Below are 27,989 nucleotides of genomic sequence, written 5' to 3' on the forward strand. Positions count from 1 at the left end.
AGAAAGTTCCAGGGCCACCCAGATGCTCCCGGGGCTCCTCGGACTTGGTCTCTCCGCTGTCCCGAGGGCCCCGGAGACCCCTTCCAGTCCTCAGCCCCTCGGTGTGCCGAGCCTGGTCCGCGCACCCCTGGCCCGCGCTGTCAGGTCCTCGAACCGTGCTTGACGTTGCCCTTGACCCATGGCAGAGCTAGAGCCACGAAGGATTCGGTTTTGGCGACATCTCAGAGATCGTCCAATGCTTTCAAAAGGGCAGCTGGGCAACCCACAGCGGTTACGCGACTTGCTCGGCGTCCTGGAAGTTCAAGGTGAGAAGGGACCTCAGGCCAGACTCCATACAGATTTCTTTAGCCAGGGCCGCCTGAGCTACTCTTGGCCTGAAATTGCCCGGAAAAGGTGCTTGTTGGTCCGTTTGAATCGTTGTTTTTTTCTTTACTCGCTCCCAAAGATCCTCAGAGCTGTGTAGGTCACCGCCTCCCCGTCTCTGTCCCCGGCTCGGCTGCCCTGTCCTTGTGCGCGCCAGCTTACCGGTCACCCAGGCTGAAGCCTTTGGGAGGCTGAACACCCGCCCTGCTGACAGCGCGCTCCCTGGCTTGGCCTGGCCTCCTACCTCCAGACGGGTTTTCTGAGAATTTCTCCAGTTCTTTTCCCCAGACCCCCACTCTCAGTTGTTCGGCCGTGTTCTACCCTTACCTGGCTTTTCTCGAAGGGCCAAGTGGCTGATGGAGCACAGACTTAGGTGTCCTCCTTCCAGAACAAGGACTCCAGAGCCAGGCTGCCTCGATTCAAGCCGGCTTCATCCCTCAGCCGCTTGTGACCTTGAACAACTTACTGGCCCAGCCGTTCGTCTCATCTGTCAAATGAGGCTAGTACTCTCCTGGGGTCGGTGGGAGACAAATGGATTAATATAATAAAGTGCCAGAAAAGTGCCTGACGCATAGTATGCCCTTTGATGTGTTAGCTGTTGTTACTGTTCTTACCTGTTGCTGCCTAATACTACGGGAGGTGCAGGGTTGTTCTAAGGGTTACAGATGCTGTGTGAGATGAAACACTGTCTGAAGGATCGTTTTTGTTGTTCTCTCCTTCCTCAATCTTGGCTCTTAAAGCCCGTCTCTCACCTTGTTCACAATGACTTCTGTGTGCACATGTCTCTGGCTCCAGGGTCTGGTCCATATTTTTAACAGCCACCAGGACCCCAGACTCCATCTGTCCTCCTCCTACTCAGCTCTCCCTCCTGCCCTCCCCTTTGGTCTAACTATGGCCTCACCCTAGCCTCAGAATCTCGGTATCATCTCCGTGCCCCTCACTCCTCAGGGCTGCACTCAAATGTCACCTCTGCTCGGTCCCCCCTTGCCATCCAACCCTGCCATCCAACACACGTGGACACGTACCCTGTCCTCCTTGGCTCCCTTCCCTGCTTTTCTGTCTCCAAAGTGCTTATCATCATGTAACGATGCATATTTTTATTCCTGTTTACTATATTTTTACTTATTTATTCATTTTATCTGTGTCTCTCCACTAGAATGCAAGTTTCCTGAGGGCAGAAAGATCTGTTTTGTCCATTTCTATATTGCCACCATCTAGAACAGTGCCCAGTTCATCTTAGGTGCTCAATAAATATTTGAAGAATGAATGGATGCTTGACACACACCCCCCCCCCCACACACACACACAGCTATCCCCTCCTCTCCACTCCTCTTCCACCATCCTTGTGGGGACCGCAGTGCCCCTGGGAGACCCTCACCTGCGGCGGCTGTCCTGTGTTCCAGCCTGCACTCCCCATTGTCTTCCCACAGTGCAGCTCAGAGGTGCCACCTCCCATGGCTTGCCTTACTTTCCAAATTAAATCCTCATTTCTCAGCCTCCCTTGAAGATTCTCACCTACGTCCCTCACAAAGTTGTCCTCTCATGTGACAGCCAAACGTAACTACTGCTCGCTAATCCTCAAATCCTTCTTGGACTGGCCTACATCTACGCCTGGACACACGAAGTTCCCTTTTCCTGGCATTTCCCTCCTGCCCTTCCCTGCCCACGGCCCAGCAAGGCCCAGGCTGAATGTCAGCACTCCCTTCTCGAAGCCTTCCCCACCATGGCCACTGCCTTGCTTCCCAAGGAATGTCAGCTTCGTCTGTGCTCCTGGCACATGTGAGAACCTTCCTATGGAATTTCACTACATTCTTCTCTGTATTGTAGTTGTCAGGGTATTTTAACTTTAATTACCTTTTTTTTTAGTGATGTGATCCAAGCCTATGGACAGGTAGATCAGTAGTTGCCAAGATCATGGACTTCAGAGCCAGACCTACTAGGTTCAGATCCCTTTCTGCTCCTTTTAGTGAGTGACCTCCAGCAAGTTATTTAGTGTTCTTCTGTAAACTTGAGTAGTAACAGAACCTTCTTGTTTCTAATGCAAATCACTCGGAACGGTCCTTGAAACATGATAAGTGCTATATAAGTCAGCCGCTCATAAAGAGAGCAATGAAAAAATACCAGCCAATCTCGGAATCAGCAAATGTCATGTTACAATGTTTGTTTTAGACGCCTGGTTATCAAGAACGAACACTCGTAGACACAGCTGAAGTCTCCTTCACACGCCTTCGGATCATGTCCACTATCCCCTCCCTTCCTTCTCGAAGCAGCTGCCAGGCTCTTTCTTCCGAGGGTGGGCTTGGGAAAAAGGTCCATACCGGCCCAGGAAGAGGGCTCAGGACCTCGGTCAGGGGATCCTGGGGTCCCACTTCCCAGGAGAGGGGGCTGGGGATGGGCTTCAGATGAGTACAAACCTTGGCCCTGGGGAGAGGAGAGCAGACACAAGAGAGCTGGAGTGCGCCCCCCAAGGCACAGGACCTCTCCTGCCCACGTGTAACTATCATGACGTTATTATCCATTTCATTCGTGTTTTAATCCTTTTAATACATAGGATCACACACAAACAATATATAGTATTTGGAGTGCTTTGAAAGTTACATAAAGCGTACCGTACTTTATACGTATTTTTCTGCCACTTCTTTTTTTCACTCCACATTATGTTTTCGAGACCTATTAGCCTCGATAAATACAGATCCAGCTCATTTACTCTGCTGTGTATCATTCTATTGAATGGCCCCACTCCAATTTATCCAGTCCCCTTCTCATTTTTAATTTTTCACAATTAGAAATAACGCTGCAGTGAATCTCTTGTGCATGTTCCCTTGTCCAAGCCTTGATTATGGTAAATGCCTGGAAATAGACTAGCGGGACCACAGAGCGTGCATACTTTGAGCTTTGCCAGACCTCGCCAAACTGCTTTCAGAGGGGTGGCCCCAATTTGCATCGCGCCAGCAACAAATGAGAGTGTCCACATCCACGCCCGCATTTGGGCTTGTTAGACTCAAACACGTTAGCGGATGCTCTGGGTGTGTAAGACCCAGTCTCGTCGTTCTGCCTGACGCATCCCTGACGTAGGCGGATAGAACATATTTTACAGGTTGATTCATCCATCATTCAGGTTTCATCTTTTCGAGTCGCCTCTTCACATCTTCTGCCTTTGTTTTCTTTGTTACGTATTTTTTTATTATTGAATTTTTGGGAAGTTATTTATATACTTGTGTATTCTGCTCCTTTGTCAGCTATGTTCTATCTTCTTAGTCTATGATTTGTCTTTTGACTTTGTTTATATTGTCTTGGTAACTAAAAATCTTTAAATTCTGGTGTAGTGAAATTTAACGATTCTCTCTATAGCTTCTGCTTTTTGCGTCCTGCTGAAAAGAAATTCTACATGATTGTGTTTCTCGGTTTGTCGTTCTGCTCTCCTGCCAATAAATCACTATTCATTATGATAGTTTTATAATGTCTTAATATCTAGTAGGCCAAATCCCACCTCTTCTCTCTCCTCTCCTATTTTTGGGCTTTTTTCTTCCATTTAAATTTTTATACTTTATTAAGTTCCATCAAAATTTGACTGGGATTTTTTTTTTTGCTGAGGAAGATTCACCCTGAGCTAACATCCATTGCCAATCTTCCTCTTTTTTTTTTGCTTGAGAATGATTAGCCCTGAACTAACTTCTATGCCAATCTTCCTCTATTTTGTGTGTGGGTCACTGCCACAGCATGGATGATGAGTGGCGCAGGTCCACACTTGGGATTCAAACCTGCCAACCCAGGCCACCAAGGTGGAGTGCACCAAACTTAACCATTAGGCCATGGAGCCAGCCCTGACTGGGATTTTGATTAAAATTAAGTATGTATTTTATTTCTCCCATTACTTTGTAGGCATTTTGAGAGAACAGCCAAATTGCCTTTATCTTTCTATCTTAAAACACTGATATCTATTCTATATCTGCACTGTCCAATAAGGTACCCATTAGCTACATGTGGCTGCTTAAATTTAAGTTAATTAAAATTAAGTAAAAGAAAAAATTCTGTTCCTTATGAGCCACATTTCAGGTGCTCCATAGCCGCATGTGGCTAGTGGCTAACATATTGGACCACGCAGTTAAAGGACATCTCCATCATCACAGGAAGTTCTGTTGGATGCTTCTGATCTGGACATAAGGGTCAATAAGTATTTGTTGAATAGGAGCAATAAGAATCAATTGGCCCACAACCTTTAGCTTTTGTAAAACATACTGACTTCAACTCTTTTTGAAAAGGTAATTATTTAGGTTTATTCATCTAAAATGTCATAGTTATTTTTTATTGCACTCAGGAATGGATATACCAGGGAATACGTCTATCATGGAATATTAGGGGAAATCCACCACATATTGAGTCACCAAAATACGTCATTATGAAATTTGTACTCTTTGTAAAGCACAAAAAGGATTAGTTTGTTTGGGAATACTGCAATAAATGTTGAACTAAAACTTTAAAAAAATCAACTGAAAATTTGGCAAGTGAATTTGATTTATGTGCTCAGGCCTAAGGAAAAAAGTTAAGAATTGTATTTTCTTTTCTGTTTTTTAGCAAATGTGTAAAAATGTTGGAAAGACTTTCATTCTTACCTAATTTGGCAGGAGCAGCTATTTTTTACCTTAGCATATGAATGTAGTAAAAACTACAAGAGCCCTTCCATTATTATATGGCCTAAAATTAGACCCTAACATTAGACTCTAAAATTAGACCCTGACATTCATTTAGATTGGCCAATATTCATAATTATCTCTCTCTGACGCATTCTCTTGCTAGTTGATTACAGTTTGGACTTCCCAGAGGAAATTTTGCATTTTTTGGGAAAATATTACAGATACTATTTCCTTTTGAAATAGATGCTCTGTCTATCCTTGAAGCATCTAAGATCTTAGACTTAAAGTCATCTCTGGAGAAGCTGGTAGCCATGATGAAAAAAGGCCAAATAGGACTGAAATATTCGAGAGTTGAATTTTGATAAGGTGGGAAAACTTAGTTAAGCCTAAGAGACTTCTAGGGTTCGTATTTACTCTCCTAACGTACACAAGAGCAAGTCCTTCAACATGTTCCCGCCCAGCACTTGTAGTTTTTGTGCCTTCGTAGCAAGTGCAAGGTGAAGTGCATGACAACTCCTGGAAACCTTCTCATCACAAATGGTCTAGCCCAGGAATGGGTAATGGGTTTGTTCTGAGGTCCCATCCCTATCATTTGGCAGGAGCCTTCTAGAGCACAGTGTTGAGGAGAACTTGGAGGTTAGGTGAAAAACAGACCACAATTGATTAGGAATGTCTGAGGGGACAAGGGGGGAACAGTATGAGTGAAAAGACTGATCATCCGTCTATTGGTCACTGCAGCCTGGGAAGTGCCAAACTGCCATAATACTCCTTATGGGTCTCCAAAACTCTTAGAACATTTCTTACTTTGGGGATTGAACGTCTCGATGAAGAGACCACTGCACTATTAATTGCTAAAATATTGCCCAGAGGTTTCTGCTATTGGACCTCGTTATGGATGAAATTGTCATTTAGTGAGGTGCCTTCAGTTGTTAGTGGCCGCCCTGGGCAGAGCATTCAAGGGAGAGCCACTGTGTCTGAATCTCAGTGCCATCGTACATAAATCACATGAATGCGATCTTCAAATGGCAGAAATTCTCAGGGGAGATTGTAATTTAAGTCACCTCTCCATTAATTGAACTTAAAAACTGAGGAATAGCACATTCATTGAAAATTATGTTCTAGAGACATCGTTATTGAAGTGGAGCAATGCTCAGAACACATTTCTATGAAAGAAATAGGTTACAAAGACTGCTTTCGATATCAATGCTTCCCAACTCATCTGGGGTGAAGCAGACATGTTTACTTGTCTGTCTGTCTGTCTGTCTGTTTCCTATCTGTTGCAAACCAATATGCGGGCTTACCTGGCGTGAATAGTTTGAAGCTCACAACACATACAACCCCAAGGTGATTTCAACAACATGGGAACTGCTCTATATCCTGGTCAAGGGACCTGTCCACCAGTCACAAATTCGGATGTCCTGGTGATGTCAGATTGGTATAAAAGTTTCTAAATGCTTACTCCCCATTTCTGCACTTAGCTGATTGCAGACCGGGAACAACAATTCAAAGGCCAGTTCTAACAGTGCGTCCTATGCAATCCCGTTTTTTGTAAAATAACATACATGTGTCTCCATAAGAATTCTTTATGGTACCCTGGACACAGGGAGATGCTGTAACACTGCAGGTGCACAACAAGTATTGTAGAATGAATGGCATTTCCAGTCTATACATACCTGAACGGTGGTCCATGTTAGCAAAGTAACACCAAGGGGGTTTGAGCGCTTAGCGGATTTCATGGGTTAAAGGCTTTCTGTTTGTAGAGGTATCCTCAGAAGCCAGAGGCTCCCTCTTAAGCTAAATGCTCTATCAAGGGCGGGCAGACCCCTCATCCCATTCACATCATCTAATTCAAAATCCCTTCCCAGGTTCTCTTTCATTCCCACTTCACACCTGACGTTTAGGGGCTCTATTAACACTCATGGAAGGTTTGTAGGTTACTTTCCTTTTGGAATTAATTTTTGTTTGTACTTTTTAAATGACAAATGTCTATTTTCCCAATCTATATTAGAGTCAAAGAGTAATTTCTAGTTCTGGTTGGGCCAATAAATAATTTCTTTCTAAAAGTACAATACAATTAAGATCGTCAGACCGTTTCCTGGCTATAAAATGCAGTGAGTTCAATTTCTTTTTTCCTTCAAATACAAAGACAAAACATATAAATTACATAATCCAGGTCATTGTCAGTGCAGTTGGTCCATGCATATTAACACAGGTTTTCTAATGCAGGTTGTAGAATGCTGGGGGATGAAATAGTTTTGCGAGATTTTAAAGCTATTGTTGAATAAGAGAAAAGGAGAAAGCTATCTGACAAATTCAAAACAAAACCTTTTTAAAGTGTGGCCCAAAGGAGTATGATAAGGAAAACAAGAATATCTCCTAGGAAATTTTGGTATAAATAACAGTGCTATATGACTGCTAGAGAGGAATATATACAAATATTTCTGTTTTAATTTTTTTGTATCTTTTTATTGAATTAATTGTATCTAGATGATTTTACCATTTATCTTGAGTAACAGAAATTGGAAAGCTATGTTCGAGACACCACTATAAATGCTAAGAGAAAAGGCCAAGCAGAAGAGAAGATGCTTATAGATAAGGACCTAGGATGAGCAGCAAGATGGGGAGAAGTTAATAAATCTTTGCTTCATTTTCATATTAAGATGTCTTAGACTCTGGAATCCAGAATGGGACATGTTTACTCTTCTTAAAAACAGATTAGAGTGCTCTGTGTTTCTCATTTCTGCCTCTGAGCCCACTGAGATAGTGGGTGTCTCTCCCACATCATGGGAGAAAGCCAGTCACCTGTCTCAGGTCAACCAAACACTTCAGTAAGTGAAGTGTGACAACCACATCTAAGCACATGACGTGATCTCCTCAAGAGGTATCCTCAGAAGCCAGAGGCTCCCTCTTAAGCTAAATGCTCTATCAAGGGCGGGCAGACCCCTCATCCCATTCACATCATCTAATTCAAAATCCCTTCCCAGGTTCTCTTTCATTCCCACTTCACACCTGACGTTTAGGGGCTCTATTAACACTCATGGAAGGAGACTCCATGCCCGGGACTCTGCTGTGTACATTCCATATCGTATTTCTTTAAATCCTCAGACCCACGCTAAGAAGGTACTATCATCCTTTTACAGATGGGGAAACTGAGGCTTGGAAAGCTTAACATCATCTGTCCAAAGGCCACCCAAGTTGAAGCCGCTCTTGGGGAATTCAGACCATTTCTGCTGTTCAGGGCCACGTGAGGGTCCCCAGATTCCTCAACAGTGATGCTGCCTTCACACCTTCTTTTGTACTTTTCCCACCACTTCTGGGTGAGTACTAAACATTTTTTATTTTTACTTTAGCTCTAGGGTTTGTTTTTTGCTTTTGTCTTGTTTATTTCTTTTTAATAAAACCATCTTCCACTTTCTATAATGACCTCTATGCAATACTTTTGACATGTGGCTATCATAGGGTTTTTTTTTGTGATTTTTTTCTTTCTTTCTTTTTTTTTTTTTTTGAGGAGGATTAGCCCTGAGCTAACATCTGCTGCCAATCCTCCTCTTTTTTCTGAGGAAGACTGACCCTGAGCTAACATCCGTGCCCATCTTCCTCTACTTTATATGTGGATGCCTACCACAGCATGGGTTGCCAGGCGGTGCCATGTCCACACCCAGGATCAGAACCAGCGAACCCCAGGCCGCCAAAGTAGAATGTGCAAACTTAACCGCTGTGCCACCGGGCCAAGCTGGGTTGTTTTTTAACTGAAAGAAATTTTAGAAGGCATGTAGTCTAATTTCCTTATCTTGCAATCAAGTAATTAAGGACCAAAGAGACCAAGTGACTCAACTTACACGACATCACTCAGTTTATAGCACCCGGGTCCTGGGAGCCAGGCCCACCCATGGTTATGAAATGCTGACTCTGATTAATTTTTAAAGTTGTCATTTCCTAGATTATTCTTTGGGCTACACATATAGTGTATTCTAGGAATTTAAAAGAAAATCTTTGCATTTTAATATCGAAATTAAAGTAATTTGTAGGGATGCAAAACCTGCTCAGTCTTCGCTCAACATTGTCAGCTAAATTTTTTTGTATAAAGAATGGAAGATTCTGTTGTAAAAATAAAGATGTTTAGCATTTGTAACACTGGAAAAATAAAATGATCAAATCACTCCAAAACATTATATTTGTTTAGGAAATGAAAGGATCACTGGGGCCAGCCTAGTGACATAGTGGTTAAGTTCGAATGTTCCACTGCGGTGGCCCAGGGTTTGTGGGTTCAAATCCCAGGCATGGACCCACACACTGCTCATCAGCCATGCTGTGGTGGCATCCCACATACAAAACAGAGGAAGATTCATGCAGATATTAGCTTAGGGCATATCTTCCTCAAGCAAAAAGAGGAAGATTGGCAATAGTTGTTGCTCAGGGCCAATCTTCCTCACCAAAAAAAGAAAAAAAAAGATCACTGGTCCAATCTGAGTAAGTGCTCTTCCTGAGGTAAGAGTGTCATGTCAACATCAGTTTCCTGGTTTTGATGATATACCATGATTATGTAAGCTATGGTTATTGGGAAAATTGGGTGAGGGTACATAGAAACTCTCTAGACTATTTTTGCCACTTTTTATGAGTCTTAAACCATTCCAAAATAAAAAGTTATTTTAAAAAATGTACTGATATATTGCTATGACAACCAGGCCTGAAAAGTTTGTGCCAAAAATGACCGTGCCGCTGAGCTCTTCCTTTCAAGGGCACGGCAGTTCGGCGCTCCAAATCAAGCCCCACCTCCCTGGCTGCCCTCCATTCTCAGCCTCACAGTGCCACCCTGGCTCTTGGAACCAGCTTCAGAACTCAGGGGGCTAAACAGAATGGTACAGGCTGGCCTGAGATTCTCTGGGGGAATGTGTCTATGGGGAAATGCTCCTGTGTTCCAGAGACCCGGTTTCCTAGTGTACTCTGGGAGCCCTGCCCATTTGTAACTTGGTGGTTGTCTGTGTGCTCCATGTCTTGAGCATGACCTTGGGTTTACCATAGAGGACAAGGGAAACTGAAGCCACAAGCTTTGAATTTCTTCTGCTTTGAAATAAGCATTCATCTTTAGATGGGCAAAAAAAGTTTTTACTAATAGAGTGATCGATCGTATTTCTCCAAGCCAAAGTCTTCTAGGAAGGCTGTGATCCCCCCCTAAAAAAGGTATTTGTGCTTCTTCTACTCTTTTACTGTTTTAATATTGATGTTAATTCGTGATCTTACTGCAAAAGACTTTCTGTCTTTGCTTAATAAATACAGTCACACATGGTGTATAGGATTGTGGGTGCATACCCTGAGACACATCTAAAGACACAGCAGAACAGTTTGTATTGATAACCTGGCTCTCCTGGACATCACCAGCTTGTGCTCACAAAGGCAGCCACTTCAAGATGACTGTGTGGATCTCTGCAGCTGACAGTGAGCCCTCCACTCTCTCGGGAAGTCCTAGCCCTCGCAGCGTTCTCATACTCAAGCATTTCTGGGAAGCCCCAGGGGCTGTCCTTTATGTGGACCCCATACGCCATTTTGACAGTTTTCTCCACTTCTCCTTGTACCTTCCGGGAATCTCTGAGACAACGGTGGGTGGGGGCTCCTGTGTACTGTGGAATGGCATCTCGTTCACGGGTTCAGTTCTCAAGTCAGAGCACACGGAGAAAAGAATATAGAGTCAAAATCTTACTTGAAGATATTCTCGGCGGTCCAGAACTACAGCAGGTCATGGTTTCTCTGGACAGGGACCAGATGAAGGGACAGGCATGAACCGAGGGACGTCTCGTTTGAAACTGTGGAATGAGAACAGCAACGTGTACACGTGGGAGGCTTGTGAGTGCCCGGGAAGAGCAGATTCTCGTCACTAGTTCCCACTCACTACGGGCCTCTGTTCTTTCCTTGAATGGGAATTGGGGGGACCAGAGGTGGCCTCCCTTCAAGCCTCAAATCTCCAGTTTATCCCTCAGGTCTGCAGGTGTCAGACTCCCAAATACAGCCCAAAGCGCACAGACAAATTATGGTGGTCACCTACTTGGCCAGCCAGTACACACTTGAATCTCAGGTCCAGAGAAGCCAGTTCTCTTGTCATGTGCCAAGGCTCTCCTGCCCACGGGCTCTTCCGTCACCCGTTCCCCTATTGTCTAACCCCTCTCAAGCTCAGCCCGCTTTTCCAGTTACTCAAGTATCCTCATCAACTCTCCCTCAAACCCTTGCCAATTCCTACTTTTAACTTAGGCCTGCTCTCATATCTGAAATGTTCTCTCTTATCCCTGTCTTCTGCCTACACCACATCTGATACATATGTACACAGTTATATCGGTATTCATATCTACACCGTGTTTTTTATGACAACATAGCCAGCTATTGTCGCCAGGTGGTTGCCTCACTTCTGGAAGCAGTTAAGCCACTACTTAACTACTTCAACTTCTGGAAGTCGCTCCGGAATCCCACCTGTGTCCCTTGCCCCCGTTGAGCCTCAGTTTCCTCGTTAGTAAAATGGGGATAAATCACAGTATTAAACCCACAGGATTATTGGGAGAAATAAATGAAACACTGTAAGTGGATCACTTCGCATAGTGTTGCACAGAAACAAGGGTTCAATCAATGTTAACTCTTTCTCGAAATTCTTTCCACTTCAAGTTACACTGAGTCCCACCCACCCCAGCCCTCTTTCCTAAACTGATTTCTCTTCACTCTTAAATCTTTATGCCCATGTCGCACCACTTTGCACTCAATAACACATCACTTATCAGGAGGGACTTTTTTTTAACTGTGTCGTACGGGTTATTATTGTCTTCTCAATCTTCTTACTGACAACCAGACTGCATTCTGTATTTGTCTTGTATTTCCCAACATAATGCCGGACACTTTATGAGATATGCTACAAATAATCCATCCATCGGCTCTCTGTATCATTTTAAGGGAAACGCAATGACTCATTTGATTAGCAGTTTAGAATATTCATATTTCTTGAACCTCTCCTATTTTTTTTATGCTTTGATCTAATAATACCCTCCCCCATACACAAGTGGGAAAAATAAATTAGGTCCTCTGTGTTTTCCAGAAACCATTTCTTTCCTGTTCTTCCAAGAGTGAGAAAGCCATGATCTCACATTATCAAAATGGGCCCAGATGCCTGACGCAGTTGCTAATTATTGCTCCGCTGACGTTTTCTGATGCGCTTCTGACCTGCCTGTCATGAGTTGGGGATGCCAACACAACAAGTTTACAAAGGAAACTTGGCGGGCAACGGGGGATTTATGCCTTATTGACCTTGTAGATATTATATAGACACGATCTAAAAGATCCTCAGTTTGTGTGGTTGGCAGACATTTGTTCAATGGAGTGTGTTTTCTACGCCAGATACGGTGATAGGCAAATCCATTTTTATAAAGATCTTTCCACTTGGATATTTTACGACCGTGAAATCTCCATTAGAGAACATCAAACAACTTTTGGCAGATATGATGTTTGAGGCTATTAGCATAATCCTCACTCACTTGTGAAATGACGCAAATACCCCGGAAATCATGATTCGAAGGAGGATTTTTCAGATGGCAAGCCGCTTCTTCATAGTATTAATTAATCCCAATATTTAGGAAATTTGGCTTGAAGAAAAATGTGAAATTGAGCTTTTAAATACCAGCTTGGCAATAGGATGTGAGGTTCGTATTATCCTTTCGAGAAAGGCGATGCTAATGAACAGGGGTTGCTGACGCTGCATGAATGAACAGCTGAGACGTGCTTCCTACTCACGCTTCTGTCCTTTCTGCTTCATATTGTGGAGAGTCCAAACGATTGCAAGATTAAGGAAAGATCCTTTAACACTAGACAAGCTCACAAGTAGAAATCAACTAGACTGATGGATTATTTAAATGATGAAGGGCCTTTTAACTTGTAAACAAGAAGTGAGGATTTTGGTCTAGGTTAGATGTATAGATACACCTTAAGTTTCTAGCTCTGAAATCTCAAATTTGAGAATATGAACTATTCAGATGTGAAGCTCACATCCAGAGCATGTTGGAAATAATGTTGTCTCTTCTCAGAGCATGTTGGAAAATAGTACTTCCCTTTCCTTAAGGAGCCTGAGGTGAAGCCCCACAGGAAGCAAGACTTGACCTTAACCTTCTTACATTTCAATTAATAAATCAAAATTATAACTTTTTTTTTTTTTGGTAAGGAAGATTGGCCCTAAGCTAACATCTGTGCTAGTCTTCCTCTATTTTTTTGTATGTGGGTCACTGCATGGCTTGATGAGCAGTGCATAGGGCCACACCTGGGATCTGAACCCACGAACCCCAGGCCATCAAAGTGAAGCACGTGAACTTAACCACTATGCCACCAGGCCAGCCCCCAAAATAATAACTTTTATATATCTCATTTAATTTAACCTCAAACAGTTAGGTGGGACAAAAAGTTTTCTACCCCAAAAAATGTAACCTTCGTAAGATAAATGGAATCTTTTAGATAGGCATAAATTTTTCTCAATAGAGGAAAAATCATTAATTTCTAAAACACGTCATCAAGTCAAAATACATTTCTTATTTGGAAAACAGATACTGTAAAAACTATCATATGACATTTTGTTTTCAGAAGATGGCACCAAAAGTCACTGCTTAGCAATCAAATAGGAATCAAGCGTGACGTGTTACCAGAGTAAACCCGCCGCGTTAGTAAATTGAAAGACTATCCCAGGCCAGCTAGAAGAGATTTTAAAACTTGAAGGTGCAGAGGCCAGCCTCGTGGCCGAGTAGTTAAGTTTGTGCTCTCTGCTTCAGTGGCCCGGGGTTCACAGGTTTGGATCCTGGGCGCAGACCTAGACACTGCTCATCAGGCCATGCTGTGGTGGTGTTCCACACAGAAGAACTAGAAAGACCTACAACCAGGATATACAACTATGTACTGGGGCTTTGGGGAGGGAAAAAAAAAAAGGAAGATTGACAACAGATGTTAGCTCAGGGCCAATCTTCCTCAGAAACAAAACAAAACAAAACTTCAAGGTGTGGCTTGAAGGAAAAAAAGGTTCAAATAAGTTTAGGAAGGCTTGGCAACCAAATTAAACTTTTTTCCAGTAAATCTTCTCAGAGCCCTTAAGGTGCTTTTTTTATTTCCAAGAGGGGAAGGTGAAATACACTGTTTTTAAACCTTGCAATCCTTCTGTCACAAAACATCTTAAAGGCCTGGCATTTCCTGGTGGCATACTTTGGGAAACACAGTATGTTTTATGAGGTCTGTGACGGTATCCTGTGAGTAAATGAGAGGAGTGTGGCCTGGCAAGTGATCAGATGAAAATATGATTTTATGGCTGCGTAGAGAACTGCACCCAAAAAGTGTGATGAGCGATCAGTTCCACACAATTGCATTTAGCCCTGTCTTCTTCAGTGCCGTTCATTCATTTCTTTATTCAGTCATGGAGTTCCTGCCATGGGGCCAGGTGCTAGAGGCACAGAGATTAATCCAACGCTCTCCTTGCTTTGAAAGAGCTTCCTCTCTAGGGTAGAAGAGGCAGTGAGATGTATGAATCCGATGGGAGGTGCCAGGCTGGAACACTGGGGCGGTAAAGGAGACGGGTGTCGCGTCTGTCTGCGAGTCAGACGACGCCTTGAGTTGGGTCTGAGCGATAGGGTTAGGGGCATTCCAGACTGAGGAGGATGATGGACAAAGATAAAGGCAAGGAAGCCACATGTCACGTTTGGAAGGCCTGCAAAGTGTTCCTACAGCTGGGACTCAGAGTGAAAAGAATTTCTTTGAAAGAGGAGGTTGCTTAATTGAGGGAAGATGTCTTAAGGATATGAGACTAGAGGTAAGGTGACCATTTAGGAGCTGATCTTGGGGATCCAGGGGGGAGAAACGGGCAGCTCCACTAGGAAGTGACAGTGGGGTTGAAAGAGAGTGAATGGTGTGAGGGACGTTGAGGAGAGAGTAGGACGGCAGTGGGTGGGGAGCGGGGAGAAGGCGGAATCTAAGGTGACCCCCTGGTATCTGACTTGGGTGACTGGGAGAGAGGATGAGGGTGCCACTCAAAAGGCGAAAAGGAGGAAGAGACTGGGAGGAAGGAGGAAAATCCATTTGAGGCATGTTGAACTTTAAGTACCCAAGGGCCATCCAGACAGAGCCATTTGATCAGCAATTACTTGGGTCTATGAGAAAGCCATCTGGACAGTCGTAAGAATTTTGGAAAATGTTTGCTTGTATCTCCAATTTCTTTTTCATTAGAATTTAAGCTTGCTTAGGTCTCTGTCCTCAAAAGAAGAAAAGAAGGGAAGGAGATAGGAAGGAATGAAGAGGAGAATAAAAAGAAAGAAAAGAAAGGAGGAAAGAGGAGAAAGGTCACACTTCTTACAATGACATTTCTCCTCTGGGCATGACCCACCCCTTTCTCAGTCACAGTTGCCTTCTCCCTTCTTTATTGCTCTAGATGGCAAATGGCTGCTGCCTGGCGTCAACATGGTCAAGAATATAGAATATAGGACTTCCATCCCCAAAAGTGTGGCATGACAGATTGCCCTTGCATGTCTGAGCCCAGGTTTCTCCAGTACCTAGTGAAAAGCTCCTTAATTTCTGTCTTTGATAGGCACAGCTGCCTAGCCCCCAAAGAATTAAAATTGCCTCCCCAAATCCATCTTTGAAATGAGTTCTAAATGGAAGTGGGAAAGAGGGAGAGAAAACTGGATGGCAATGACTCCTCTAGCTTCTACTCTTTTTCTAAAGAACCTTAAAAGCCTTCCCAACACCAAAAATACCCAGAGTTTTCTGGGTATCTTGCAAGCCCACGAATGCTGGCCACATGCTATGCTGCTTGCCTCAGATATGGATGCTGGTGGGACCTTCTCGAGTGAAATTAGGAGCAGTTATAGATCACCAGCATAGCTATTCCTGGATAAAAAGCAGCCCAGATGATTTCAGTGCTGCTTTCATCAATCTTTCAATTCCCCGTTATTCTCCATCTTTACAGATTGGTGGTCCAAGCCCGGATCAGGCACGGATGCACCCAGGCGCTGTCAAAGGTGGCTTTATGAGATGCAGGCCCTCAGGCATAAGTACAACCAGGGGCTCCATGACCCTGGGAACCTTCCATGAACTCTTGAGCTCATTACGAGTTGTTCTTTCTTGGGACAGGCACCTGTACCCAGAGCAGGGAGAGAAGGCAGAGTGGCCGACTCCGTGACTGTACTGCCACCTCTGTCCTCCTTCACTCTCCCTGAACTTCTGCCTCGAAAATGGGCTTTATCATGAATTATTTTATTTCAAAACATTTAATTAAAATAATACATGCATATATAAATTGTTAAATGATACACAAGGGAATTTGCAAAAGCAGCATCTCTCCTATGACCCTTCCACATCCCTGGGGCCGCTTCCCAGAGCTGACCATTTTCTAGTGATTTCCATCTTCGGTCCTCCTGGAAGTTGCCACGGTAACGTGGAACTATAAGCCTATGCTTCTATTTCTTGAGTAGCAACTCTTAACACTATCTATTGACTCCTCTGCAAAAGACAAGCACTTCTTTCTCATCTATCTCTAAATATTTTATGACTACAGAATAATTTTTAGTCCTTCCCTATTTAAATAAAGCTATTAATCTCTCAGGGCTGGCCCCAAGGCCGAGTGTTTAAAGTTCTGCACGTAAAGAAAGAACACTCAGGATGAACTCAGCTTGCCAGTAGCTATTAAGGAACCTCTTCCTTTCAGATTTTTAAAACTTTTCCCTATGTCTGAGACGGAATGTCTACCCACATGGCTAGGATGTGGCTTAGTCATTGTGGTTTGAGCAATAAGAGAAATATGACTGATAAGACTGTTAGTGAGCCCCAGTGTATGTGTTTTCCTCTTCTTCCTGGCACATTACTAGCTACATTCCCAGCCTCCTTCCCACTGAGCAAGACCCCTAGGTCACGTCTAGAGATGCTGTGTGGCTGAGCAGGGACAGAGGCCTGAGTTCCCCAGTTCTAGACCAAGCTGTCTTCTAAAGAGCGGCTCTGGCGGCCCGGGTTTGCAGGTTCGGATCCCAGGAGCAGACCTACTCCACTCATTGGCCATGCTGTGGAAGCATCCTACCTACAAAATAGAGGAAAACTGGCACAGATGTTGGCTCAGAGCTAACCTTCCTTGAGCAAAAAAAAAAAGAAAGGAAGATTGGCAATGGATGTTAGCTCAGGGTGAATCTTCCTGACCAAAAGGAAAAGTTATTAATCTCTATTTCCTGTTCTAGAAACCTTGGACAGTAACACAGAAGAATATTCAACCATGGCGTTCCTCCACCCCTGATCTTCCACCCTTTTTATCTCCTTCTGTCAAAAAGGACGGGACCTCCAATGTGCAAGATGAAATGGATGACTCCTAAGTGGTGTAACAAGTGTCACTGACTCTTAGGTGTCCCCCTCACAAGTCCATTGTCAACTGAGTCTTTCAGCGGGCTGCTAGCATTTGAAAATGATGACGGCTCTCTCATTCTGTCATTAGTTCTTGTTATTTTGCTGTTCACTTTTGCATCAGTCTGCTTTGAGGGACAGGTACAAATTAAAAGATCAGAAAGCATTTAGCCTTCTCCCGAACAGAACCGAAAGTCAGAGAAAAAGAAGGAGTGGAGAGTGTAGGCTAAAATGTAAAGAAGACCCAAATCCTATTACGGTGTGTGTCAGTTTCTTGTGGCTGCTATAACAAATTACCACAAAATGTGTGACTCAAAACAACAGAAATCTATTCTCATGGCTTTGGAGACCAGAAATCCAAAAATCAAGGTGTCAGTGAGGCCATGCTCCCTGCTGAGTCTCTAATGGAGAATCCATTCCTTACCTCTTCCATCTTCTGGGGGCTGCAGGTGTTTCTTGGCTGTGGCTGCATCCTTCTCTTCTCTCTCTGCCTCCATCTTCACATGGCCCTCTCCTCCTCTCCCTGTGTGTCTCTCCTATGTGTGTCACTTATAAAGACACTTGTCTTTGGATTTAGGGCCCACCCAGATAATCCAGGATGATCATACCTCGAGATCCTTACCCTAATTACATCTGCCAAAGACCTTTTTTCTAAATAAGATCACATTCACACCTTCCAGGGGTTAGGGCATAGACATATCTTTTGGGGGGCCACCATTTGACCCACTACACTACACCTGGAAAAATATGTTCTGATATGGAAATGAGAGAAGAGTCCTTTTTCCCCCTTTATCCTCTAAAACCAGGACAGAGAAGACAACAAACGTCTGGAGTGTCTTGCCCAAACCAGGACAAGAACTTGTATCCTCTTTCTCCCTTTCCAGCCCCACGAAAATCAACAAATCGTTTTCTCCTGATATCCTTTCCGGTTCCATGTAGGTCTGCATTTCTCATCTCTCACTGGGAATATAATTCCCAAAATACCCTGAGAAAGGTTGTTTTTGTGATATTGCCAATCTGCGTGCGAGGAGGGTTAATTACGAATTCCATAATGGGAGACTCCCAACCCCATGTGGTGAATTTACCAGAAGCAGGATGATCCTGACCTTCAGTTAAGGATATCAGTTACTTTATCGATTGAAAAAATCTCATTAATGCGCACACGCAGGCTGTATTCACATGAAGAAGTCCCAGGGATGGACTGGAATGCTTGATCTGAAGTTGTTTTTCCTTTTCTTTTTCTGTTTGTTTGCTTTACAAGCAAGAGATTTGAACCAGATGATAGAGAGGGCTGTGTCAGGCATGGGAATGGAATTGGATTCCCAAGATGGTGTGGACGTACCCTAGAAGGTAGTTACGTTAGTTTTCTATCACTGCAGTAATAAATACCACAAAGATATTGACTTAAAACAAGACCCATTTATTAGGTCACAGTGTCGATGGCTCAAGTGGGTTCTCTCCTTTGGGTCTCATGACCCCAAGCCTGGACTCTTCTCTGGAGAATCCACATCTAGGCTCATTTGGGTTGTTGGCCAAATTCAGTTCCGTAGGATTGTAGTACTGTGGTCCTCATTTCTTTGCTGGCTGTCAGTCTAGAATTGTTCTCAGCTTCTGGAGGCCACCCACATTCCTTAGCTTGTGGCCCACTCCATCTTCAAAGCCAGAAATGGTGCACTGAATCCTTCTCCTGCTTGGGCTCTCTTCCTTCCACTTCTGCCTTCTGCTGCTTTTAAAGGGCTCATGTGATTACACTGGCCCCACTCAGATAATGCAGGATAATCTTAGCTAAAAGTCAGGTGACTTATAACCTTAACTGCACCTGCAAGGTCCTTTCACAGCAGTATCTAGATTAGTGTTTGGTTGAATGGCTGGAGGATGGGAAGCCTGGGAGGATATCTTTAGAATTCTGCCGACCGTAGCAATGCTGAACCTGTGACCTCTTAGTGTCCCAGCACAGCGACCTTCCAGCTTAATCACAGCAGCTGGGGGTTTTCTTTTGATTTGCTGTTACTGTTGTGGTTTGGTTGCAAGGAATTAAAATTAGGTACACATAATAAAACTGTTGGCTACAAATTGCAGATTATTATTGGTGAAAAGTAATAGAAACCAAATCAGAGATTATTGGTTCCAAGTAATAGATTTTTTTGGTTTGTTTATAATAATAGAAACGCACTTAAATAAGCTGGAGCTGCACCGAGACTTTATCAGAAGAAAGAGGAGCAGCTCGTGGAGCATAAGGGATCACAGGCGAGATTGGAACGGGACGCTGTAAAGCCTGGAACTGGACTCGGTAAGGACTGGAACTGGATGCTGTAAAGGCTTGAACTGGACGCTATAAAGCCTGGAACTGGACTCTCTAAAGCTATCAGCAACCGAAGCATCTACTCGTTCTGTCTCTTACTGCGAGATGTAGAGTTTCTGCTGATTATCGTGAGTCTGCTCCCTCTTCTCTCACTTTCTGTAGCTCTGCTTAGTTCACTTTATCCACATGGCAGAAGTGTCCACCTCATCTATAAGGCCTACCAGACCAAGAACTCAAGGAAAGCTTGATCGGCCTGAGTTCTAATTTCATATTCACAGAAAAGAGTATCTGCAAAACTTTCGTCAGGCATCCACATCTGGTCCAGTTAGCTGTGGTCATGCAGGCGGGGCACATGGCCTGTTGGCCGCTCAGCAAGGCTGACTCTCAGAGACACAGCTGCAGGCAGGCAAGGTTGGAAAGGCCTCCGCTACTCCTAGTTTTCTAGGAAATATTGTGTTTCAGGATTAATCAAGGGGAATTCCTTGGGCTTGGAATTTGATGGCCTATTAAATACCACAAAATTCTTACTTGATTTTCTGATTATGTTTTTATCTTGATGGCCATCTTTTTATAAATTTTCTTAAAATATGTTTGTAATTGAACCCGATCCTTCTACTCTGTTTTGAAGAAAGCAGAGTATAGTCTTTATTCTTATCATAGATATTGTCTCCAGGAACTTTCCCATATTTCTGGGTATAGACAATATAAGTTGATATCCTTGTGGGTAATGTGGACCTTTTATTCATGGGCAACTTTTGCAAAGAGGCTCCAAAGGTGAGAAATGCAAGTGGAAGGGAAAATTCAGCTGAAAGAATGGAGGATGGAGAATTCATGAGGACCAAAGTCAGAAGGATACGAAGAATGTAAAATCTGCAAGTGTATTTAGCCAAGCCACATGGAGGGAATTGTTTTAACCACTGAACTTTGATCAGATTCCCCAAAACAGGCATTTCTCCTCACTTTCTTTCTTTCCTTCTCTTTATGTCCCTCTCTCCTCTGATTTTCTTGAAGTGTTAAGAGAATGTTGCTAGTTCCTTTCTTAACTTCTTTATGGAGCTAATTACAAAAACAGAAATAAGAGGAAAGTACACTTTGACCATTTGTTAAAAAAAAAAATTATGGTTTATACAAATAGCTGGAGTTTTCCAGATATGGAATAGACCTTTCCAGTGCCTTGGTGAATCCATTTGCAGAAAGATTCGAGGAAAGCTCTAAATACAGTCAGTGCTAGTTCTTGCAGGAGGTGTGGGAGTTTGTTTCTCTACATCTCCAACAAGGGTGGGTGCCTTCGGGAAGTTGCCTCAATAATGAGATTTGAGCACACTTTCTGATGGACTTTATTCCCCCGATAGGGCATGAGTTTGATAGACGTCTTCTCTATCACATGTTGTTTCCCTTCCAAGAAAGCATGAGTTATCTGGACTTTTTTCCCCTAAATTACATGGAAAGATAGAAAAGAGGGAGGGAGGAAGCAGAGAGGGAAAAGAGAGTATTTTAAAAGCTAAAACCAACATCAAACCTTACTAAGGCAGAGGTTGATTGTTAAATAAAATAACGCCATTAATGGGTAGTCAGAGTGGTTCTAAACAGAGCAACACGTGTGAATTTTGCACGTCTCTAAACCACATTTAATAGTGCTTGTAGACAAAAAATACAATCACAAGTCAAGTCTATGCTAAAGAAAGCATTAAAGATCATTAGGATACATTTAATATTAAAAGACTTTGCTTCTGTCTTAAAAATGTTCTGTGACTTTGTCTTTTCTACAATTCTGTTGGAACGTTTCTCCACTCACTCTGGTCATTCCAATTGCATGAACCTATTCTCTATTTCCTATACAAAGCTGCTGTCCTTTTGACAATTTCATTGTTGTATAAAATGATAACACAAAAGTAGGTTTTTTCCCATAATTTCAGCGTTGCCAATTATCTGGATCATCCAAACAGTGCCGACACATTTTGTTCCGACTCTAATTTGACAGAGGACATAGCCAAAGGGAAAGATTTATCTCATTCTACGCTCAAACCTTTCCCTGTTTTGCGTGAACAGCTGATTATAGAGATCAGGAATTTCATTCTATTGACTAATAACCAAACAGAATTCCCTGTGCTAAGTGCTGTGGCTGCATCTTGCCTAAAGACCTGGGGGGAAAGTCTGTCCTCCTTGTAACATTTTCTGATAAGCACCCCAGCTGGACGGCATCTGTGAAGGGTTCTCTAAGGCATATTTCCACTAGTCAGATGCTATGCATCTTGTTTATGGGAAAATAAAACTTGATTCCCATTTTTGGAGTCAACTAAATGGATTCTTACTAAGTCTCCATTTGGGAGAAGGAGGCCATCCATTAAAATATCTATATCTGGAATCTCGTATTCAAAGAATATTTAATTATTTGGAAATAGTCATAATATAAATGTTTGGTTAAAAAGTATCAGTATGCTAAGCTGTAGCCGTAGTTTAATCTCAAAAACATCTCTTACTGGATCCTGAAAATGCTTTATTTGGAAGCAAAGGTGTTTATTTCATAATTCCTCCTATGCCTTAAATGTAAATCTCAGAGAAATAGAGCTTATCAGCTGATCACACTGGATGCTGGCAGATGGTGTCCTTTCCTGAGCACACATTGTGATAACAGGATGACAGTATGAAGTCTGAGTGTCTGGAGGTGGGAGGGAAAAGACAGAGGGAGGGGAATTGTCTCTCGCAGGGCAGCTGTTGGGGCTGAAAGCCATTACTCACTTCAAAGGTGCTGAGAACTCAGCCTGAACTGGGAGGTAATTGGCCTTAGCAATGGGAAATACTGGTAGAATCAGGCTCTTATAACTTCCAAAATCTTTATCTTTTTCTTTAAACTGAAGACAGCCAATCTTTGATTGCATTCTACCATCCCAACTCTTACTTTATTTAACGTGAACGGGCTCAATTCCCCTATTAGAAGGAGAGTCAGTTCAGACTAGATCCCAAACTGGACTGGGCTCAACATCTACTTATGAAATAAGATGAAACCACGCATTTGAAAATAAAATATGCCGTATGATGAATATATAAACTTTTAATATATAAACTTACATCCTTAAGAGTTTTGAAAATTTTTTTGTTTCACTCCTTGAGAAATCCTAGTTACATATTCAAACTGAGGCTTATTCATAATTCGAAATGTTTTACATTTTTAGCCAGCTTTAAATGTAAATTAAATAAATTTGAAATAGTTTTAGCTAAATGTATTTATTCACTTATATTCAAAATTTTTATCCATAATAGCCAATGTCTGAGTAAGAGAGTAGATTAAATTATTCCTTTAGTTATCAGACAATAAATATTTTTTGAGAGCTTAATATGTAGACACGAGGACAGAATGACAAGAAAAAAAAGAAAGCAGTTGCCCTCTACCCTCAGAGAACCTCAGACCAGTGGGAAATAGACAATGATCACATGCAAAAAAGTGAAAAATTACACTGAGGTAAGCTCTGAAGAAAGGACTAAAATGCCACGAGGCTGCGTCATAACCTCTTATTTGGGAAGGAAGGTGTCAAGGTCAGTAACAAAAGCATTCTTCCGGCTGGCCGGTCCCCGTCAGCACTCTTTGCTCCCGTCATCCACCTGGAGAAGGGCCAAGGTGTGTGTGACTGCCTGGAAGATATGGGAGTGCGGCGGGAGGAGGGCCAGTCCAGCGCCCACGTGGTTGGGAAGACGATTTAGTCGTCCCTACTTTAGCCCAGAGGCCACGCCATCACAGCATTTTGGAAATTCAGGATTGGATTCTCTGCACTCTGCACTGCTCTCTGCACTTGCCCGGAGCGCACAGACAACTCTCAGAAGGATGCCTTAATTCTGGATTTGGGGGAACCTGCCCCCTCCTTCCCCCAGCCGTTCAGATCATTAAATCACTTCATTTTCTCCCCCTCCCCAAGGTCTCCTCTCTTTTGGTGTGTGGGCTTCTGCGCGGGTTGACATTTGTTCATTCTCCTTGAGGCTCTTCTGCTGCAAGAGGGAAGGGGGCAAGTTCAGACCCCAAGGCTGAGATGAGAGAAGGAAAGGGCCCTTTCAGGGGCTCCACCTCCAGGTGGGATGTGTCGAAACCAGTGGGATTCCCAGCACTGTGGAGTCAGCCTGCTGGCACATCTCCTGTACCTCCCTGGGTGCAAAGATTGTCAATCTCCTTTCTGGCATGGAGTTACAAAAAGCCCCTCCTATTGTTATTCTAAACTTACAAGGTGCCAGGCTCCAGAAAGAAGGGAGGGCGGATGGAAAACTCATCTTTCTACAGGTGTAACAGTGAAACTGACCCAAGCAGATGGGGTGGGAAAGGATCCGGAAGGAAATGCCATTTGAGCCGAGAACTGAGACAGTGGGATGAGCAGAGAGGAGAATGCTCCATGTGGAGGGGAAGCCGGTGCAATGAGTCTCCAGCAGGAAGGTTCATGGGCTGGGAAGGAGCTGAAAGAAGCCGGTGAGGGTGGACTCTAAAGTGTGGGGAGCATTCATGGTTCAGGATGAGACTGAAGAGGCAGGCAGGGGCTACAGGGACCATGCAAGGCTTTGTAGCCCACGTTAAGGATTTTGGTGTTTTCTTGAAGAGCAATGGAAAACCATCAAATGCTTTTAACTGGGGGCATAAGAAGATCCAATTTTCATTTGGAAAAGACAACAGTAGCTTCTGTGTCCTGAATAGATTGGAGAGGGTCAATAACGGAAGGAGGAAAAATAATTAATTAGGATGCTATTCCAGGAGTCCTGATAAGACAGGTGGTCACTTTAATTGGGTAGCTTAAGGGATGACCACCAGTCTCTTTGGGGGAGGACTGGGGATAATCATTATCATGTATGTTTGCTGTGAGGTTGCAGAATCCTTCCTCCTGGGGACCCAACCACTTTTCAATAGATGAGTTTCAGGTCAAAATAATGGCTCCTCCAAACTCTCCCTTATCCAACCTTATGTTTTGGCCTGTTTGTCCAAAATAGCACCCTCAGAATCCAGTCCTGTGTGTCCTCTTCCTGCTCCTACTTATACAATGCTCCTTTGGGGTAATGCCTTTCCTCCCTTACCAAGATCAGTGCATCCCTGGCTGGGTTGGGTTGCAACTTAACCTTGGCTATAGGCCTGGTGATGGGAGGGAAGATGGGTGCGGATCCCAAGAGGCCACCAGTTGTCTTGTGAGGCATTGTTTACAAGTAAGAGGAAGGGGTGAGCTACTTCTGTAGGCTCAGAGGAATTCAGAGGAATCCAGATTCAAGACGTGGGGGAGCTTGACATCTGCAAAAACAGTGGAGCAAAAACCTCTGAAACGCCATCCATCCATGAAAACAATGAGAGAAACTGGCAAAAACTATCAGAGCCAATTTCTCAGAACTCTGGAAACTAACCAAAAGCTTGCGGTAACCAGGGGAACACTTATTGAAGAAAAACAGTTGAATCTCCGTAATTTTCTTACGGAGATTCAAAAAAGCAAGTTTTGTGGCTTTTTAACTTATCCAAATCCCATCCATTGTGCCCCAGCTCAGTGATAGCCTAGCAGACCCCATCCTGTTTTGCTGGTGCCAGTCCAGAGGGAACAGAACAGACTTCATTCACAAGGAATTGTAATTATTTGTTTTGATTGGTCTGGTGGATCCCTGGAAGACCAACTCAAAAGGCTTGCCCCTGTGTTGCCTGACTTGGAATTCCCCCAGAGCTAAAACCACTATCTGGGAGCATTTGTCAGAAACAATTACAAGCAGATGTAAATAAAAAAATAAATAAGAGCTAATAAACGAGCTCAGAAAAGTTGTAGGCTACAAGATCAATATGCAATTGTCAATGGTATTTCTGTACACTAACAATGAACAATCCAAAAATGAAGTTAGAAAAACAATTCCATTTACATCAGCAGCAAAACAAATGAAATACTTAGGAAGAAATTTAATCAAGGAAGGGCAAGACTTGTGCATTCAAGACTGCAAAATATTATGGAAAGATATTAAAGGAGACCTAAATAAGTGGAAAGTCTTCTCTTTTCACGGATTCGAAGACTGGATATTGTTAAGATGGCAATATTCCCCAAATTGATCCACAGATTCCATTCAATCCTTTTCAAAATTCCAATGTTGTCTTTGCAGAAATGGACAAGATGATCATGAAATTCATATGGAAATGCAAGAGACCCCAGATAGCCAAAAGGATCTGGAAAAAAACAAACAATGTAGGAGGACTCAAACTTCCTAGTTTCAAAACATACTACAAAGTTACAGTTTTCAAAGCAGCATGGTACTGGCGTAGAAATAAATGTATAAACCAGTGGAATAGAATCGAAAGTCCAGAAGTTAGCCCATACATCTATGGTCAATTGAATTTTCTCAAGGTGCCAAGACCATTCAATGGAGAAAGGAACAGTGTTTCACCAAATGGTTCTGGAACAACTGAATATCCACATGCAAAAGAATAAATTTGGATTTTTACTTCATACCATATACAAAAAAATTAACCTAAAATGAATTAGACACCTAAATATTAGAGCTAAAACTGTAAAATTGTTAGAAGGAACCATAGGTGTAAATCTTAGTGACTGACACGTGCTACAACATGCATAGACCTATAAAACATTATGCTACGTGTCAGAAGCCAAGCACAAAACACTACATTTTGTAAGATTCCATTCACATGCAATATCCGGAATAGGCAGATTTATAGAGATGGAAAGTAGAGTCGGTGGTTTCCAGGGCATGAGAAGAAGAGGGAACTGGGAAGTATGTGGTTTCTTTTGAGGATGTTGGCAATGTTCCGGAATTAGGCAGTGGTGATGGTTGCACAACATTTGGAATATACTAAAAACATACTATACTAAATATACTAAAAGCTGCAGACTTTAAAGTCATTACGATGGTGAATTTTATCTCAAACAAATTAGAAAAACATATTTGGAGGAACAATGACCCTGTTGTCCTCATTCTGTGAGTCCTGGTCATATTCTTTCCTATAAGGGCCCTGACTCGGGCATTACAGACCTGCCTTGGTTGGCATCTGACCCTCTTTGGGGCTCGGCTCCTCTGACAATTAAGTCTGGGCCCCATCCTCAGCTTCGTCTTCCTTCCTGCTGCAGGAAATGAGAGCGTCTTTGTGTGCTACCAAGGGGGCCTTCACCTGCTTGTTAATCGTTCTTAGGCTGTATTTCTCTCTTAAACAGCTCATCTATCACATCAGCTATGTTGCATCACGTCTCTTCCCCTGTTAAACATCCCAGTGCACCACTGCAGAAAATTTAACCCGTTAGACTACTGTCTTGCACCGGGAGCTGTCTCCACCTACTACTGATGATGGGGTCCTCATCACCAGCGGGACAAGTGGGTGTGCCAGCCCCCAAACTCCATTGTTTCACCTGCTGTCTCAGCACATTCCTGCTCCTAACTCTTGCAGACTGGGTGCCTTGGAAAAGTCTCTGAGATGGGGATTCAGCAAGTACAGTGTTTGTTCGGGAGTGCCCTGGAGAGCCATGCCTGAGGAAGGGAGAGAAAGCAGCAGAATGGGACAGAGAGAGAAACTGAGCTGCGCTTTAGGTCCAACAAGAGCCCCGGAAGACCCCACTGAGACCCCTGGAACTACACTGATCCTTAGTGTGGTCCTGAGTTGGGCCAAAATGGCCAGACCTTTATACTTTTCAATCGATCAGTCATTTCACGTGCACTGCTCAAGGAAGGGATGAGCAAGACAGCTCTCTGCAGCTAACATGACCCCGGAAGGGTCTGACGGTGGAAGGCTGTCTGCCAGCAGCATTCCCAGCAGCTGGGGCAATGAGTCTTGCCTTGAAGGCATCTAGGAGCAGCAACTCAGTGTTCATCACTTCTTCACTGGCTCTTCAGCTAATCTATTTTCATTATTCTTCTAGGTCTTCTCATAGGGATTAAATATGAATCCTTAGTTTATCACAGTCTACTCAGAGTTAACATTATATCACTTCTCAGAAAATATAATAACCTTGTAACAATATATTTCCATTTATCACCATCCTTAGTTCTATTGTTGTCATGTATATTACTTGACTTACTTTATAAACCCCCAATACAGAGTTAAAGTGTTATGTCTTTTAAAGAAATTAAGAGAATAAAAAAACTATGTAATCTTTTGTATTTGCCTACATATTTACTATTCCTGGTGCTCACTCTTTTTTTTTTCTTTCTTTCTTTCCTTCTCTCTCTCTCTCCTTCTTTCTCTCTCTGTCTCTTTCTCTCTTTCTTTCTCTTCCTTTCTTTCTTGCTCTTTCTCTCTCTCTTTCGTTCCCTTTCTTTTTCTTTCTTTCTTTCTTTCTTTCTTTCTTTCTTTCCTTCCTTCCTCCCTC

At 43.1% G+C, this 27,989-nt stretch overlaps 2 long non-coding RNA genes across 2 annotated transcripts in view; one reads left to right on the top strand and one right to left on the bottom strand.

Moving 5' to 3' along the window:
- Positions 1 to 165: 165 nt before the first annotated feature.
- Positions 166 to 21,422, top strand: LOC106842044 (uncharacterized). The gene is made up of 3 exons (XR_011493334.1): positions 166 to 305; positions 8,138 to 8,314; positions 19,544 to 21,422. It is a non-coding gene; the product is annotated as an uncharacterized lncRNA (long non-coding RNA).
- The window catches only part of LOC139039931 (uncharacterized), a 30,277-nt gene continuing 23,074 nt past the window's right edge, over positions 20,787 to 27,989 (bottom strand). The window contains exon 2 of the long non-coding RNA XR_011493375.1: positions 20,787 to 25,840. This is a non-coding gene — a long non-coding RNA (uncharacterized lncRNA). The remainder of the gene's footprint in view (positions 25,841 to 27,989) is intronic.

Source organism: Equus asinus, chromosome 1 (genome assembly GCF_041296235.1).
Source record: "Equus asinus isolate D_3611 breed Donkey chromosome 1, EquAss-T2T_v2, whole genome shotgun sequence".
NCBI classification, from domain to species: domain Eukaryota; kingdom Metazoa; phylum Chordata; class Mammalia; order Perissodactyla; family Equidae; genus Equus; species Equus asinus.